The sequence below is a fragment of the Erpetoichthys calabaricus genome, chromosome 11 (genome assembly GCF_900747795.2).
Source record: "Erpetoichthys calabaricus chromosome 11, fErpCal1.3, whole genome shotgun sequence".
Lineage (NCBI taxonomy): Eukaryota > Metazoa > Chordata > Cladistia > Polypteriformes > Polypteridae > Erpetoichthys > Erpetoichthys calabaricus.
The window spans coordinates 31,368,800-31,387,278 of NC_041404.2; the positions used below are offsets into that span (position 1 = coordinate 31,368,800).

General features: G+C 40.0%; 1 protein-coding gene across 3 annotated transcripts in view; it reads right to left on the reverse strand.

The window, feature by feature from the left end:
• htr4 (5-hydroxytryptamine receptor 4) overlaps positions 1–18,479 on the reverse strand; it is a 465,874-nt gene that overhangs the window by 381,136 nt on the left and 66,259 nt on the right. The window lies entirely within an intron of this gene.

The following is an 18,479-nucleotide window of genomic DNA, read 5'->3' on the forward strand; positions in this document are numbered from 1 at the left end:
GCAGTTGCTCGACTGTGCATGTCAGGATTGAGCAGATTCTTATTTTGGCTGTTTCCTATTTTTTCTTAATTACCTGATTTACTCACCATGCGACTAAATGGAAAGGAAAAAATTATTTGAAATGACATATTACCAAATTTTATTTCCTGTAAACTTGTTGCATTTCATACATTGATAGCATTAGTATTAAAAATTGTCTGTCTATACAGTCAGTCAGTCATTGTCCCCCGCTTAGTCCTAAACAGGGATGTCAGGGTGCTGGAGCCTATCATTGGGCGGAAGGCAGGAACAACCCTAGATGGGCTAACTCCCCCAACCAACACACACCAACACACACCAGAGCCAGTTTAGTATTGCCAGTCCACCTAACCAGCATGTCTTTGGACAGTGGGAGGAAACCGGAGCACATGAAAGTAACCCAAACAGACAAGACAACGTCCTTGTAACTTCTGTTTTTCACAAAACGACAGACAGACGGACCTACCTGAGAAGTGATAGCTTCCACCCCAAGTATATAAGGGGCTCCATTATTTTCAGCCAAGCAATACGATACAACCGTATTTGCTTAGACCTGACAGACCTGCAGGAGCTTACACAAGGTTATTCTCCCAAAACAACAGACACTCAAATAAAAAGAGCTACCGCGATACCCAGAGACAACCTTCTGGAATATAAAACAAAGACAACAAGAACCGCATCCCCCTTGTTGTCACCTATAACCCACATCTTGAAACACTTTGAAAAAGTATAAAAGAACTTCAGCCAATGCTAAACAATGACAAAACACTGAAAAATGTATTTCCTGAACCTCTCCTCCTGGCATACAGACAACCACCAAACCTGTGGGAACTAATTGTCTGAAGCTCCCTTACTGAACCAACAGAAAATGGCACATCTCCCAGCCTACAGGAAAGATGTAAAATGTGTGCTCACATTTATAATACAGACCATATAATTATACCACACTGCCGACTAGAACATCGCATAAAGGGATCATTTTCCTGCAGATCATCTAATGTGGTCTACCTAATTCTCTGTATGAAATGTCCTGACACTGCACTCTCTGTGGGAGAAACTGGACAAACACTCCTCCAGAGAATGAATTTACACAGGTTCCACATCAAGCATGGCAACACAGATGTTCCTGTAGCGGCCCACTTCAACAGCCATGGACACTGTGAGAAGGACTTTAAAGTCACAGTGCTTATGGGCAACTTCAAAACACAGCAAGAGAGAAAAGAATGGGAAGTTAAACTCATGCTAAAATGTAACACATTACAACATGGCTTGAATAGAGACAAGAGTTTTATGGCCACATATGAGGATTGTTTGCATTGTAGACAATATGATAGCTTGGAGCTGTGAAGGAAATAGTGACGGAAATGCTTAACTAAAGAAAAAATTAATTATTAAGGGTGGGAATCAATCTCAGACAACAAAGTATGCAAGTCATCATACCAGCGTCACACCCTGCATGGGACTGGTTCTCTGTCGACAGACCACAATGAAGCATTTCTTTCCCCATTAATTCTGATCTCAAGTTACCCCCACCAAAGTCCAAAAGTTAAACGTCAAAAACCTTTCTTATGAAGAGAAGCACTTGTGTGCCACATTTGAAGTCTATGGATTGAAAAACAAAGCTGTGCATAAAGAACAATCAAACAGCGTGTGCTTCATAGACCTAGAGATTGTTCCTATCATATGTTCTTAGGAGTTGCAGTTGGTAATTACATTTCATTGTTAATTACCTATTGCTCTAGCTTAGTAAGTTGTTGCTTTTTTGTTTAGGTCAAATGTTTCTATGTGGCAAATTGAGTTTACTTAAGAATTTTTAAATCACTTGTTGCCACAGTTTCTTTGCTGTGGCATTAGCTTTTACCGCCTTGTTCCTCTGTTCCCATTTGTGCTTTGCAAGTTCTTGTGCTCTTGTGACCATTTTAGACTAAATAAAAGATTTTATCTGGCCTTTTGACAATATTATTGTAAATGTTCTTATGTGACCAAATGAGTCTTTCAATTGGCACAAACTCATGGCACCTTGTCAGTGATGGTTAAGTACTGTTCAGCTGCCCTTAAACTCTGGTTTTCCACCACTCTCCCATACTAGGTTAACTGGACAGTATAATTTGGCCCCCCTCTGAGGAACTATGGATGTATATGTGACAGGCGTCAGACCCCGTGACCCTGAATTGAATTAAGTGGGTTTAATAATGTATGGTCCAGGCATACATTACACATACCATATGGCCTTGCACTCATCAAATCCAAGCATCCCGCCATCACTTTGGTCTTTTCTGTGTCCAGGCCTTTCATGTCCATACAGGCTATCTGTTTCAAAGCCTCCCTCTCTGATTCGGCTGATCAGTAAAAGAACATCAGCTTACAGGAAATCTTACTTTATGGGCTGCCCCTCTACCACCATCACAAATAAAAACAGACTTATAAAAGGCTCCTGTTGAAGTTCCATCTTCACCATCTGCCACTCTGACCACAATGTGTCCATCTTCACACTCCTCCCTCGCTGCAGTGGCTGAGGAATGAGCTCATGTTAAAAAAAACTTGCTTGGCTCAAATTTCAGTCGTCTTGGAGATGATACCAGATAACTGTTCTTGGAAACTTTCACACAGTATAAAAAGCGACTACTAAATTTGCATGCAAATTCTATATTCAATTCCTGGAAATGAAGTCAGCAATAAAAAAATAATAATTTTATTATACGAGTTTCAATTCTCTTCATCTATGCCAATTTTTGGACTGTACTTATATTCTGAGCTATGACCACCCCCAAAATTCAGGGCCGTTATGTCCATGGCTAACTGTGGCGCTGTGTAACAGGCTAGTTCACATTAAAAAGTTTTAATGGATTTTAAGTCATTTCTTATTCTGGCTTGGATGGGGTGTTATGTTTTTCTAGAATTTCCAATGCAATTTTTTGGGCTTTTTCAGTTTACAGTCTTCTCATTAGCATAAATACTGTACATCCTGAAAAACCTTGCAAAGAACCCACCTCCAAAATCCACACACATCAAAGTGTCTTTTACGGTCGAAAAAGTTGGTGTCATCTATTGTCGAGCACTGATGCTTGTGATAGCCTCTCTCTCAGAGCATTGCCTGCTTAAATGCAAAATATATAATAAAATAACTTAACACTGTGCAGTATGATAATGATGTACAGCAATGCTGGTGATGAGCAGGGTGCAAATGGGCAGCATATGCATCACTGGCACAAGCAGGAAGTGCACTGAAGTTGAAGGACATCACTGAGATCCCATGCAGTGGAAGACAAGGCGTTGGAATTACTCACTTCCAGACAATGCTCTAAAAGCAGACACAGGTAAGAGGAGAGACATGATCCAGGCTGATGTACGAAGTTGGGAGGAGGAAGACTGGAGGGCAAAGGCAGTGGAGTTGGCCTTAGTAAAAGTGGGACCTCCCAAAGAGGAAAGTCTCATGGGTCAAACTTTGGAATCTGTAGCCCTACCAGATTTCTTTTCTGCTCCAATCTGTATACGACAACCACCCATCACCAGCAACACTGCAGGTGGGGGTTGAGAAAGGACTGTGTCAATGCAGGTTCTGCTTCAGGCTCCCATCTCCCTTTTGGGGGGCTCTTGAACCCAGCACCTTCGGTAATGTAACCAGATGAGCTGGACAGTGAGGACACAATGAAGTAAGGAGATGGTGCAAAAAGTTGCAAGTGCTTTTATTAAAAAAAAAGCAAAACAGTGTTCAAAATATAGTGCAGTGCTCCAAACATCATTAAATAAATAATCCATTAAAAACAAGTAAAATGTGGAGGTTAATATCCCATAAATAAATCCAGTTAAAACGAGGTTAAAAATAATGGCTGGAAGCAGTCCTTTAAAACAAAACCTGATGCCTTCTTTCTACCTGATGGCTCCCCTACTTCTCCCTTCCGGGCCTTGCCTCAGGGGAGTTGCCCTACCTGTAGCTGACTTCTTCTGATGTTCAGGAACCTTCCTGATCCCTGGCTTCTTTTAGCTCCTTCAAACCGAGACTTGGGATCCCCAGCGACCAGAGTACTCACACTGGCTTCCACTTCCCATGTCTCTGACTCCCAGTGCCTTCCATGGCAAACCAACCTTCTTCTGCTCACTCCTGCTTCTCTAAAGTGCTCAGCAGGAGCGACCACTACTTTCTGCACCCCAAGTGCTGGTCAAACACTCAACAGGGGCTCTTCTCCCAGCTGCCTGTTAATGCCGTGAGCCGGCGCTCGCTTTCCACTTACTCTTCTTCCTCCCCTAACCTCAGTTCTTTTCCGATTTTTCTTCTCCTCCGCACTCATGCTTCTACTACAGTGATTAGCAGCTCCCGGCATCAATTACAGATACAGATGATTCCTCACCTGTGCACTTAAGTGAAGAACCACCCGCATCACGTTGTGTCCGAGAACCACTCCGGCCACATTACCATGCCCCCACTATAAGCTGTAAGTGCAGCGATTATTTATTTAAAAACTGGGCTTTACTTCTGAGCCATGGACCCGCTATACCACAAGGACCCACTGTGGAAAGAAAGGCACCTTGGCCCATACCTTGTCAATCTGCAACATTGCGCTCAATCAAGGGAGATATAGGTGGCTACACAACAAAGTGCTTCTTGCTCTAACAAAATGTTGGAGCAGGAGTTAGATAACAAACAGCAAACTCAGCGGACAGTAACAACATCAATCGAGTTCATCAGAGAAGGGGAGAGACCTTCCTCCTCAAAAGAGACCAAAGGTAACATCCTTCAGAAAGCACAAGGCTGGAAGATGAAGGTGGACCTAGCAAGGCAGCTGCAGTTCCTTCCAGTTGTCCAAACATCACTAAGGCTGGATGTGGTTATCTTATCAGAACAGGCCAAAAAGACTATCCTTATTGAATTAACTGGCCCATGGGAGGAAGGCTCTGATTGAGCCCATGAAAAGAAAGCCACCAAGTACCAGGCACAGGTCCAAGAATGCAGGGGTAAAGGCTGACAGGCCAGGCTGTTCCCAGTTGTGGTTGGATGTAAAGGATTCCCTGTACAAACAACATGAAATATGCTTATGGCCTTGGGATCATCAGGAAAGGAGATGAAGCTGGCAGCTTGTAGGTTGAATGAGGCAGCACAATAAGTCTCTTGCTGGCTATAGCATAAAAGGGAGAAGAGCAGCTGATGGGCGTTGATTTGGCTAGTACCACTGACCCGCCAACTGGAGGTTGTCACAGTTAAGAGTCAAAACACCTGAGGAGTGCTGGACACTGGCTTACGACATCAGATACTATCAGCTACTCAAAAGAGCAACTGAGGTCTTGGTATCCTACAATGTATTTTAAGGCAAAAAAGGCAAGCTCTCTTATGACTCAGGGCACAAAATGTACCTGAAATGTCCACCGGAGAAAGAGAAGGAGAAACCAGAGGCAAAAGGGATAAGACATCTTAGTTTGTGTCTGCCGTCTGGCTCTGCTGGATGTAGCAGAGACAAAGGCAGAGGCAGGCCCTTCTCAGCAGGGTGCTCAAGTTAATGAAGCAAATCCATCAGCAAACGAACATAAAGAAAATGTTACAGAATTTAAAAAGTTAATAATCAACGTAACTGGCAATAAAAATAAGAACATAAGTCAGAGTATAAATCATATTAATCAGGGAACAGGGAAGGAAAGCTTTTGCTCAGATACATGGTAAAAATGTCTTATAATGCAACACATAACAGAACAAGCAATTCCTCCTCTCCCTTTGCACCCATGGCAATTTTTAGGGCTTTGAGCTACCTTGTCTTTGAAAAGCTGGGAACTTATTTAATTTTTAAGTCTTTCTGACCAGAGACCTTGGCTTTCCTTCTTGATTTACCAGCTCCAGTGTAATTGACCCCTTGCCTATTTTACACCTGCAGTTTTGTTTTACCTCACTTCAGAACTTCATGGTTGGCAGGCATCCTGACTGGGATGAATGGTACAATACCCATCCAGGCGGCCTTGTTAATGGAATGGTGGAATGAGCCCCCCCGGGGCCATGTGCTCCCCCTGCGCAATAAGTTACAATGACTCTCTGGTGGGTCTTCCATGTCCAAACCCAGAGACCTGCATGGGAGTTGTAGTTCCATTGTGCAGCCCTGCTGGGTTTTGTGGGAGTCACCAGGGGGAGCTGGCGAAAGAAACTGTCCCCAGTTTAAAGAGGTTCCACCTAACCTGGAAGTGCTTCTTTGATGCAGTGTGGTGGCACCAGAAGGGCTCCCCATGTCACGTATAAAGGAGATTGCTTCACTTTACCTGGGGGAGTTGGAATCGGGTGGAAGAGGACAAAGCTCATATGGCAGGAGTAGAGGTGAAGAAAGAGAGACAAAGAAAGAGAATTGTGCTTTGCCACTGTTACAAACAAACCTTTTGTAAGAAATTTTGTATAATAAAACATGTTTTTACACCCAGGACTTGTGTCTGGGGTTTGGGGTGCTGCAACACCCCCTAGTGGTCACACTACCAATGCATAAAGAAACTTTGTTCTCTTTTCCTGATTGTTTTTTTTTTTTTTTTTAAATATACCTTTGGAGAAACATCACTTCCCTTTGTATGGGAAAACAAATCAGAGAATGAGTGGGTGAAGAGCTGCACTGCAATGAACGTGGGTGAGATGAGGTCAAAAAGAAGCACTTTGTGATGTTTGGGAAGACAATTTTGTTATTTTCTTTTGTGCCAGTGAAGATTTCTCAAGTGTCAACAATGAAGGCTGTTGGTTTCACTGAAATGAGTAGAGCATTAGGTGAATGTCACATGATATCTATTCAAACACTAATACTGATAAGGTTCAAGTTTATTGTCATGTGTACACAGTATTATGAAATTCTTGCTTGGATGTCTCTCAAAGGTAAGTGGCTGTAATACAATACCAGCAACAGACAATAAATACAACATCAAACACAACATCAAGTGATCATTATATATATATATATATATATATATATATATATATATATATATATATATATACGTACACACACAGTAGAACACCGCAATGTGAATACTGACTTACCCAAAGCAAGTTATTTAAAATTCTTGCGCTCCAGTACTAAAAATTTGTATGTAAACCATTTTAATAAATAACAATATTGTAATGTATTATTATTTATTGTTGTTTTAATTTTTCCTTTATTATTATTATTATTATTATTTTTATTATCATTAGCTTCAGGTCCATTCATGCAGTTGTCATTATGAGCGACTACAGAGTACTCAAATCTGTCGTTGAATCCATGCGTGTGAGTGATAATGATCCTGTATCCTTTTCTAAAGTGGAGGACAGAGAACAGTGCAGGATGTCTCAGATCTTTAATGATATAATTTCCCTTTCTAAGCTAGCATGCTGTATACTCTGCATCTGTACAGAGGTGCATTGCTTCTTGGGCATCAGTAAATTATGTTCCATTATACAAAGTTAAAAAAGTCTGAAAGTTTCAAGAATACAACTATGTATTTATGTTGAAGTAAACCTAAATCCAAAATTGATCATCTGAAGGATGAGTAACAAGCTGATCCACTTCCGACTTAAGTTCCATAGCCAAACATTGTGAGAAGTCCTAGAAATGATTTTCTTCATTTTTAGACCCTTTGCAAGCATTTTTCTTAATGCTTTATTTTATCTTTACTACAGTGACATAATGGTGACACCACGTTGTATTCTTTTTTTGGGGGGAGGACAGTAGTTGATACTTTCTAATTATCTCTGTATATCTGTGGGCATAATGTTTACAGTTTGAGTGCCCATTGCTGGTCTTCTGACAAAGAAGTCACATGGCACATTGAGTCATCATTTCTTGCCTGTTTAAGATGGTGGCACACCGCAATCAGCATACGAACATTAGCTTGAATCAGAAAAGGAAAACAATGAATGTTAAGAATAGTTAGGAGAAACAAATAGTACTTCATTTGAAGACCTTTTACTTCAGATACTTTGAGTACAACTTTGGTTTATAGTTTTGGTTTTCATAATTGGTTCTGCGGCTTTTTTCAGTATTTTTGACCCCAGCCTGTTTTCTGAAATTTCAGATTGTTCCTTTTTATTTTGCCATTTTCTTGTTATTTATCCGGTGCTATAAGTTGCAGAGCCCACGAAGATAATAAATGTTTTTACCTCAAGAATTAGGGCTCAATATTCCAATGATATCTAGAAACAAAAAGAAGGCCTAGCTCTGAAAATAGTTATTGTGGTATGAACAAGCAAAAAGGGGAGAAGCTTATATTTCACAAACAAAGGGAGGGAGGAACTGACAAAACCTTCATCACAAAACAACAACAAAAAAAAAACATTTCTTATAATCATTAACCAAAGAATCAAAATACAAAACTTATAAATTATCTCAAAAGGAAATCCAAACTCAGAAACCAAACAACAAGAGCAGTAGTTAATGCTTCATCAATAATGTTGAGATATCCTAGTTCTCATATATGTCATGAATTGAGTGTATTCCAATAGCGAAGCGTGTAAAGTCCACTAGAAACATCTATAAAGAAGACCTACCCCTGGTAGCCTGACCCCAAACTCTACAGGGTTGCTTCAGCCTAAACAGGCCTAATAGGGGCCCTAGTATTTACTGTGAAATATATTTCTTTAATGACCCAAAATATACCAAAATACACATAAATGACCTTCTGGGGAGTGGAACTATTAAAAACCCTCTGTGTAGGAAAGACAGGAACAACAAAGTATCTTAATAAATGTGAGAATTTAATAAGATATCTAAAGAAAGAACAAAAAAGGGGAAAAAATGGCAACATAAAACAAGCAAACCCTAAATTGCAGGTCAATAATCAAAAACCAAGAAGAGAAGAAAAGAAATCCAATAAACGTAAAAAACTATGCACTAGGCAAACCACCAACAGAATTAACAAAATATGGAAATTTAATAAACAACAAAATTATTAAATATACAAGAAATAAACTTAACCAGGGCAATAACCTTGGCTGAACCTTAATATAGGCTGAGGCAGGTCCCGCAGTTGCAGCTCAACATATAGAATAGAACAAATAAAAATAGAGAACAGTAACACAATAAGTAGAAATCCAAACTACATTACAGTACATAAAATTAAATAAAAAGACAGAAATTTACTAAATGTTGACATAGAAAATAACCAAAATATTCAATGAAAAATAAAAAAAATAAATAAATAAAAACAGAGCTCAGAGATGGAGCTCGGCTACAGCCACAACACTTAGCCTTTAATAATCATCCATTGATCACTGCTCAGTCCTTAGTGATCATGACAAGCATGCCTCTGTTGCACCTCTCGTGCCTCTTTCGTGTCACCTCTGGCCTCTCTTCCTACCAGTAGATGAACCATTGTTGAGATTCATCAGCTAACCGACCTAAAGAAGCTTTTAAGCCACAGCCTGACATCACGTCCAGCATAAAGTCCCTAATAATTTTCCTACCGGGAACTGTCCTACAAGAGCTGTCTTTCTGTGCAACCTTGAGCCACAGCTTATATTTAAAAAGATGTATAGCTCTGCCAGGCACCAGGCAACCTGTTTTTCATATTATGCAGAAAGGATCCACATATGTTTTAGAGGACCTTCAATCCAGTGGACTTCTGTTAGATTCTCTATCATTTAGTTATTGTCATTGTCTTATCTTTGCTCCCTATATGGAATTACTTCTGGTGCCACTGATTTTAGACCGAGGTGGTGTTCTACTTGTTATCCTGGCATGGCAATTTTTGCCCCTACCATTGCCTGCTTCCTTCCTAATGTGTCCGTTGCAGTGGATATTCTAGTAAGCCACACACTACAGTAGGCTCCAGTTCTGGATGGGTATCCAGTTGGTCACTGGGCACATTCACTCATGCAGCACCCATTTAGAAATTGCCAATCTTTACACATGACAATGGCAGTCATTTAGACAGAAGATGGCAGTAACAGGCAGGCTCTATTTCTGAAAAGGGTCAAGTGTGATATTTAGCCATCACATTCAATATGATATTTTTCTTCTGTCTGTAGTATAAATTATAATGTGATGGTGCAAACCTGGCCTCTTACAAGAGCAAATTTGTGCACTTGGTGCCAGGTGCCTTCAGCACTTCCGTGAAATGGGTTTCATTTAATCCCCTGAATATTAATTCTAGGCTTCCAATTAAAAGAAGTGACATAATTATTGAGCACAAGAATGCCGATTATGCTTCACTCTTCAGTCTGTTTCTTCCAAAGCAAATTCAATAGCCTAATTAGTACTGCCATTTACAAAACAAGAGCCCATTATGTGACTAAGAAGCAATCAACTTCCCACTGAAGAAGATCAGTTAGCAAAGGATTTCAGTTCCTCAGAGAGACTTGAAGTTTGCCTGCAAAGTCATCTGTATAGATTGGAAGAGACTTTCAAGGAAAATGAAACATAGAGGGGGACGGTGGGGAATCAAGTTAAAGGTGATAATGCAGCACACCAAAAACTAGAAAGTGTTACAGTAGTGTGTGAGTCGGGGAATTATTTGGTGGTTCACTGGTTAGCTATTGAGATATCAGTCCTAGACGAGGCCAAGGACAATATGCTGAAAAGTTTACTCATTGAATTCTGCATTCTACCACATGTTGCAACGAGACACATGTTATGTGGTGAACAACTAGCATATACTTAGTGATGAGTGAAACAGGCCAATTTCAATTTGCATATAGTGAAACTGTCACAAAAATTCATTTTGTAAACCTCACTTAAGGGGTATTTTGGATGTTTGATTTCCTGTTTTGCATCAAAAATGAGGAACACTGTTCCTTAAAGCTCTAATGACACTAGTGTGCTTACCTGTGTTACCTATAAACTGCTCTTTATTGCTTCTTGATGTAGAAGACGTTGGGGATATGCACTCTCCAAGTGCCATGGAGCTTCATGTTTCTTTTCTGTCTCCAGTACATCTTTAGGATTGCAAGGGCCAAGATTTTCATTGCGATTAGAAAGGTAGTGAAGGTACTACCCGAACGTGCCTAGTGACTCAGCAAAATGTCTACAGGTGGCAAGAAATGAGTTGGATATTTTTTTTTTTAAATATAAATCTTTATTTAAATGCTAAATGACAGACAGACTGATAAAGAATTTTTGGATTTAAATGCTTCCAGACAAGAACAAACATCTGTCTTCTTGTATCAATGACATGAATTTCACATATGACTTTCCCTGCACTCTGAGGTTTTCTGTGAATTTTTTCACTCATCATTACATGCATTTATTTTATTAGGACTGACTACTGCAATGTGATATTCTCTGGCTATTGATATCGTTCTTTATGCAGCTTTCAGTTAATGCAAAATGCTGCTGCAAGAATTATTACAAGAATCAGAAAGTACAAACACATAACCCCAGTTCTTAAGTCCTTACAATAACTCCCAGTAAAGTTTAGAGTGGATTTCAAAATCCTCCTTTACACGTATAAAGCTTTAAATGGCACAGGTCCTGCTTACTTATCTGAACTTATCGCTACTTACAAACCAGAGTGCACAATAAGATCTCAAGAAGTTGGCCAGTTTATAATTCGAAAATAACAGTGGGGGTTCAAGCTTTTAATTTCAGGGCTCCAAAGTTGTGGAATAGTTTGCCTGCTACTATAAGAGTAGTAAGCAGTAGTAAGTGTGCACTACTTCAGTTTAGTATACCCTGACTAGAGTTGCTGATTAGCTGTGCATACCGCATCTCTATTGTTAGTCATTAGTACTAAAATATAAGTAATAAGATATTTAGAAACTGTTACTAACCCTCGCCTGTTCTGTTTCTCTTCTTGGTATCCTCATGTGCCACTGTTCTACTATCAAGTTGTATTCCTGCCTATGGAAAAGTCATCTCAGATAAAGTAGCACTGGAATCATGAGGTAAAACGGCCCTTTCATCAGATTGGCCGGCCCAGCTCTGATTCAAGTGTAGAATGGCCAGTAGTGGGGAGGCGGCTTGTTGGCTGCAGTTTCCAGGACTGTGTCTGGATTGGCCTGATTCCTTTTCTACAATCTGGCCTTGGTTCTACAATTAGCTGATAGACAGATATTGTTGTTAATTAGTTTGTACTTTGTTTTTGATGTATTTGAACATTTCATATGTGATAGTTTTGTATTTAGTGAGTGGAATAAGTTCTTCTTGCATTTTGCCATGAGACTTGTCGCGGTGTTCTGTGCCTGCACTTTGTGATGAGCCCCCTTCAAAAGCAAAGTAGTTTGTATTGTTATATTATATTTCTGATGTGGCAATGAGAGTTTGGCCATCTAGCTCTGTGAGTGAAGATTACTTGTATTCTTTTCAGTGTATTGTATTAACCCAATTTTTTGGCACCCATTCCACACCCAACCTACCTAGAAAGGGGTCTCCCTCTATTTTTGGGTGTTTTTTCTTGTCTTCTTGGAGAGTCAAGGCTGGGGGGCTGTCAAAAACAGGGCCCGTTAAAGCCAATTGAGGCACTCCTTGTGTGATTTTGGGCAATACAAGAACTAAATTATTGTTGTTGTTGTTGTTGTATAGAAAAAAGTTTAGCCAGTCCATTTTACTATTTTGAAAGAAAATGTAAATCCTAATTAAACACGTTGTCTCAATCATTAAAGGTCTCATTGCATCCATGGAAATCAAGTTCTGCTACAGATTAATGTCATTAGGAAGTAGTGATGAGTGGACCCTACTGAATTTGCTTTGCCTGGAGTTCAGCGAAAATGATGAAATGTTCGGGAATTAGATAGATAGATAGATAGATAGATAGATAGATAGATAGATAGATAGATAGATAGATAGATAGATAGATAGATAGATAGATAGATAGATAGATAGATAGATAGATAGATAGATAGATAGATAGATAGATAGATAGATAGATAGATAGATAGATAGATAGATAGATACTTTATTAATCCCAAGGGGAAATTCACTTGAAATTCAATTTCAGTGAAGTCTGCGAAGTGAATTAAAGTCAATGGGGAAGGAGAAGCTGAAGTAGTATTGAGTGGATTATAATGTTGCAATGGTCTTGTAAGTGTCCCTGAAGTCTAGGGAAGCATCTGCCAACTATGCTGGACCGACTATTGTGGTAAGAAATGTGGCATGAACTGTGAGGCAGCAGTGCTAACCATTGAGATAAAATTAAACTTTGAGACCATAATACTCTGAGTCCTTAATTTCTGTCTGCATCTCCTGAGCATCTATCACGGTGACTAACTAACACCCACAGAGCCTGTAATGCAAGGGATCAGCATTATAAACTTGGGGTGGGGGGGGGGGGCTGTCTCTGTCACTACTTGATCTGCACTGCATAGCAAGGAGCATAACATGCTTAATCTAGCAATGAAGGCACAACATATAATGAATCTATGCAGAACAACAAAGCATTTTCATAAAATTCTCATTATGTTTAGTTAATGTACCCCTTAAAAGAAAATACTACAAGGTTTTATTTTTTAATTCTTGCAGGGAGAAAATCCAGCTAGAGTGCCATTCAGGCAGTGACATCACAAATGCAAGTTTACGGGGTAAATTATTCATGTACAGTACTGTGCAAAAGTTTTAGGCAGGTGTGAAAAAATGCTGTAAGCAAAGAATGCTTTCAGAAATATAAATAATGATTATTTATTGTTATCAATTTACAAAATGCAAAGTGAGCGAACAAAAGAAAAATCTAAATCAAATCAATATTTGGTGTTACTACCTTTTGCCTTCAAACCAGCATCAATTCTTATAGGTACACTTGCACAAAGTCAGGGATTTTGTAGGATTCTAGTCAGGTGTATGATCAACCAATTATACCAAACAGGTGCTAATGATCATCAATGTCACACGTAGGTTGAAACACAGTCATTAACTGAAACAGAAACAGTTGTGTAGGAGGCTTAAAACTGGGTGAGGAACAGCCAAACTCTGCTACCAAGGTGAGGTTGTGGAAGACAGTTTCATGTCATGGCAAGATTGAGCACAGCATCAAGACACAAGTTAGTTATACTGCATCAGCAAGGTCTCTCCCAGACAAAGATTTCAAAGCAGACTGGGGTTTCAAGATGTGCTGTTCAAACTCTTTTGAAGAAGCACAAAGAAACGGGCAACGTTGAGTATCGTAGACGCAGTGGTTGGCCAAGGAAACTTAGTTCAGCAGATGAAAGACACATCAAACTTATTACCCTTCAAAATCGGAAGATGTCCAGCAGTGCCATCAGCTCAGAACTGGCAGAAACCAGTGGGACCCAGGTACACCCATCTACTGTCCGGAGAAATCTGGCCAGAAGTGGTCTTCATGGAAGAGTTGCAGCCAAAAAGCCATATCTCCGACATGGAAACAAGGCCAAGCGACTCAAGTATGCACGAAAACATAGGAACTGGGGTGCAGAAAAATGGCAGCAGGTGCTCTGGACTGATGAGTCAAAATTTGAAATATTTGGCTGTAGCAGAAGGCAGTTTGTTCGCCGAAGGGCTGGAGAGAGGTATAATAATGAGTGTCTGCAGGCAACAGTGAATCATGGTGGAGGTTCCATGAACGGTTGGGGCTGCATTTCTGCAAAAGGAGCTGGACATTTGGTCAGGATTAATGGTGTTCTCAATGCTGAGAAATACAGGCAGATACTTATCCATCATGCAATACCATCAGGGAGGCGTATGATTGGCCCCAAATTTATTCTATAGCAGGACAACGACCCGAAACATACAGCCAAAGTCATTAAGAACTATCATCAGCGTAAGGAAGAACAAGAAGTCCTGGAAGTGATGGTATGGCCCCCACAGAGCCCTGATCTCAACATCATCGCGTGTGTCTGGGATTACATGAAGAGACAGAAGGATGTGAGGAAGCCTACATCCACAGAAGATCTGTGGTTAGTTCTCCAAGATGTTTGGAACAACCTACCAGCCGAGTTCCTTCAAAAACTGTGTGCAAGTGTACCTAGAAGAATTGATGCTGTTTTGAAGGCAAAGGGTGGTCACACCAAATATTGATTTGATTTAGATTTCTCTTTTGTTCATTCACTGCATTTTGTTGATTGATGAAGATAAATGATTAACACTTCCATTTTTGAAAGCATTCTTTGTTTACAGCATTTTTTCACACCTGCCTAAAACTTTTGCACAGTAGGCCTACTGTATGTGTGAAGCAGATCGAGCAGCGTAATAAAATGTGATGTGGCGTACGCTTACAGTGCACATGTATGAAAGTCGAATCAGATACTAACAGGTCTGTGATGTCACTCTGGCCTCACAAGGCATTATGGGGCGCGGGAGGAAAAATATGTTTGTCTAAGCCACCCACAATGCTATTTTTAAGGGAAGAAATTCACCAAACAAGTCAACAGCAAGCCCAGATAATTCTCTGTGAAAAATGCTTGAAAATGTCTTGAGTTTTGACTCATTAGAAATGGCACAGACAGAAAGTGTAGACTGGTCACAAAGCTAGTGATTTTATATGTCCAATTCACTCTGTAAATGACTTCTGACAGAAGTGAGCAGCACATCACAGCTCTCACCCCATCTGCCTGAACCTAAAGCCACAGTCATGGTACTCCTTAAATTTTACGAGAGGGTTTGAAAACAAATGAATGGAAGGGTTTAATGTTAAAAATGGATGGACTCCAGGCCTGAATAAAAATGGATGTCAGACTCAAAGCCCAAAAATGACAATAAACAAATAATTCTATCAATTGTATTTTGCTTCCCTTCTTGCTCACATTTCCCCAATGATCTCTTTCCAAGTTAAGCTCTGTGACTCAAGCCTGGTTGTTATACTAGTGGTCTGGACAGTAGATGTCAAATCCAACACGGCTCATTGTGTCCTATTCACCTGTAGGTTCCTTAAATTCCATCGGGTCAAGATCGAAACATTTCCAAGGTGTTACATTCAACTACTTAATACATTCATTCCAGGCAGTTCCATTCCTTAATGCAAATGAACCTTGGTGGCTATGACATTTCGTGTTATTTCCCAGTGGTTTGAAACAGTGTAATGTATTTGACTCAGAGAAGCCACCTTAGGTATAAGGAGTTTAACATCAAGCCATGATGGGTGGCATGGAGGTGCAGTGGTTAGTGATGCAGACTCACAGTTCCAGTGTCGTGGGTCCAAATGATGGCCCGTTGGTGAGCTGTCTACATGCTCTGTCTGTGTTTCTCGGTTTTCACCCCAAAGACATGAGTGTTTGGTTAATTAGTGACACTAAGATGATCAAGTGTGAGAGTGCCCTACAATATTCAGCCTATCAAATCTCTTCAGTTCTCTTCACTAAATTTCCTCAAACTAACATCAAGTTGGGTTTTGAAGGTCTCTAAAATACTACTGTCTGTCACACTGTTTGGTGGTTTTATTCCATGTATTTGTAATTCTTTCTGCACACTGCTGCCAAGATAGGCACCAGCTTGCCTATGACCCTGAACTGGATAAGCAGGACTTAAAAAATGATGGAGGGATGGTTGATAGACAGATGTTAAAAAAGAGAAAACAAAAGAATGTTCTTCCTATAAAAAGAATTAAGCAGCCATTTTGAAAGTGTACGTATTTATACCAATCAATTGCTTTTTTATTTAATAACAAATATACGTCATACCTTTAAAAAACTGACAAAATGAGAGAAGAACTGAGTCACCACTCCAGGCTGTATACTTGTCACGACCTTTTATTTTATACACAGATCCTGCCAAAATAAAGGAGTGTGATTTCAAATATAAAATGTGATGCTTGGACATATTTCATAACAGTAACACAGCCGGCAGCTGTATAATACATTTCTGTAAAAAGACAATTAGGATGAACTGTGTCTGAAATGAACTTTGCAAGGATGGCCCAATGAATGGTGCCTTACAGTATATAAAAAGGGATGGATTGTATCAAAGCAATTCTTTTTCCCCTCATAATAAATGTGTTGAAATCCATCCTTTTTTCAATCCCCCTTATCCAGAGAAAGGTAGAGAAGCTGTTAGCAAGCATTGGTTACAAGACAGGAACAAATCCTGGACAGGAGGCCAGAAAACACACATACACAACAGGGCCAGTTTAGCATCACCAGCCATGTGGAAACCATGTGGACACAGGGAGAGCATGCAAACATTACACAGGAAGCACCTCAGTCTTCTTGTTTCGAGGCAGTAGTGCTACAACTGTTCCACCCATGTATGGAAATGTTCACCTTAATTATGATGGGTTACAATAGAATGGTGGGTACAGTGCTTCCTCATAACTCCTGGGTTCACACTCTGGCCTGGTCATTGTCTATATGGGATTTCCTGTCCATTCTTCCTTCCATTTTCAAAGACATGCAGGTTAACTGGAATCTCTAAATGGGTCCGATATACATAAGTGCCAGTCTGTATTTATGTGTGGGTTAGCAATGGACTGGAGCTGCTTGCTGCCCACATAGGATGCAACCTTGAAAAACTGAATTAAATAAAGCAATTTGAGTTAATGAATTATTTAGAACCTTTACACAGCAGCTGGGGCACCTAATTCTTAAAAGGAAAATTTCTTTACTTTAACCAAGATCCTTTCCAATTACAGTACAGTATCTCCATCTATTGTTCCAATACATTGTAAATGAGTGGTGGCTCCATGACTAAGGATCTGTGCTGGTATCTGGAAGGTTGCTGGTTCAGATCCCATTGTGGCCAGAAGGGGTCCTATTCAATTGGGCCCTTGAGCAACGCCGTGTACAATAGCTGACCCTATACTCTGACCTCCAATGGTCATGCAAAAAAAAATCACCCCTTGGGGATTAATAAATACATTTAAAAAAAAACAAATACTCAAAACTGGGAGCAGAAGCTTTTCTTAGAATCACAGGAATGAATTCTGGGTGTTAAGCTTAAAGGGCATAAAAGAGCACAAATAGCATTAAAGTAATTATTTGGCATTTGCATTTTTCTTACTTTACTGTGTTTTATTATCAAACTGTTTCCGTGAGTTGCATTAACTAGTATGCAGCAAAAGACACCAGGTGGGATATCGATATGTATTTTAAGCAAAAGAACAGACAAAACATTAACACATTGTAAAAGTATTATTTCTCATTTTGTCCTGCTTCTTACACCACCAGGCCACCACCAGTAAATGAACAAAAATGAATAGCCCAGTGTCATATTTCATTGCAACAGAAATTAACATTTCAATTCTTCAATAAATAAATAGTAGAAATGAAATCATACCAATAAGTCATCATTAAGTAATAAACACTTATGTGAAAATGTAATTTAAATGACACACAAAGACTTCCGCTAATAGTGGCGGTACAGTGGCGCAGTGGTAGTGTTGCTGCCTCACAGTAAGCAGACCAGGGTTCATGTTCTGGGTCCTCCCTGCGTGGAGTCTGCATGTTCTCCCCATGTCTGTGCTGGTTGCCTCCCACAGTCCAAAGACATGCAGGTTAGGTGAATTGGGGTATGTGATTGTGTGCTTGCCCTGAGATGGACTTGTACTCTGTCCAGGTAGTGTTCCTGCTTAGTGCCCTGTGCTAGCTGGGATAGGCTCCAGCACCCCATGTAACCCTGTTCAGGACTAAGAGGGTCAGAAACTGACTGACTGAC